Source organism: Halyomorpha halys, unplaced genomic scaffold (genome assembly GCF_000696795.3).
Source record: "Halyomorpha halys isolate HHAL.00 unplaced genomic scaffold, Hhal_1.1 Scaffold100.1, whole genome shotgun sequence".
Taxonomy (NCBI): Eukaryota; Metazoa; Arthropoda; class Insecta; order Hemiptera; family Pentatomidae; genus Halyomorpha; species Halyomorpha halys.
Window position 1 is genome coordinate 2,129,979 of NW_027112088.1, and position 890 is coordinate 2,130,868.

Below are 890 nucleotides of genomic sequence, written 5' to 3' on the forward strand. Positions count from 1 at the left end.
TAAATGTTCTTACCATGGGACGAGGTTTGGGCTCTGTAGTCTAAACCTATATTCTATCACCACCAGCAAAGCCTCCTCGCTCAACATAGTATCAATGCGCACTTTGCGCCGTCGACTCTGCAGATACAGTGTATAATTGATATAGCCCTTAAAATACCCATGGTAGAAAAATGATGCCAACATCAACTAACATATTCCTGTACCTTATATTCCTTATTTTCTTTCAATGGAGAGTACGAAAAAAAAATACTCCTAATACCATCCGCCGACCTCTCTCTCACCGGACTCGCCATCGCCTCTTTACTGAATAGGCCCAGCACCGTGGACCATTTATACTCTTTCTATGTACATATATCGACCTAGTTTCTTCCTGTGTCGCTCTTGGAGAATGTCTATCGTATGCTCAGGCACTCGCTGTACTCCCCTAACGTTTCCTGGATTGTCTGCCTCATTCGCCGCTTTCTGTGTTTCAGGACAAGAAATGTCTCTTTTAACACCCGATGAATTGTTTTACCCTGATAGTACGGCAGAATAACTTCTTTTTGTCTTTCTACGTCCCTTATTGCCTTTACCATTAGTGTACATCGGATGAAATTACAGTCTACTCCTACCCAATCCGATCAGCTCAGCTTTTTCATTTTTTCCCAAATCACTGAGTGTTCTCCCCCCCCCCCTCCGTAAATATGTTTAAACGGATAAAATACGTTTTAACCGGCTTGGACACATCTTTGAGTGCCCGGCAAATTTGATCTTTCCCCGCTCCCGGTGTTGAACAGACGTTAGTAATCGAACTCCTGCCGTATTTCCCATGTTCTATTTTCATCAACCCTGCCGTCCTAGTCTCCCAGGCGATTTTGTTTTTAAAACCCCAATTTGAATATTATATATTT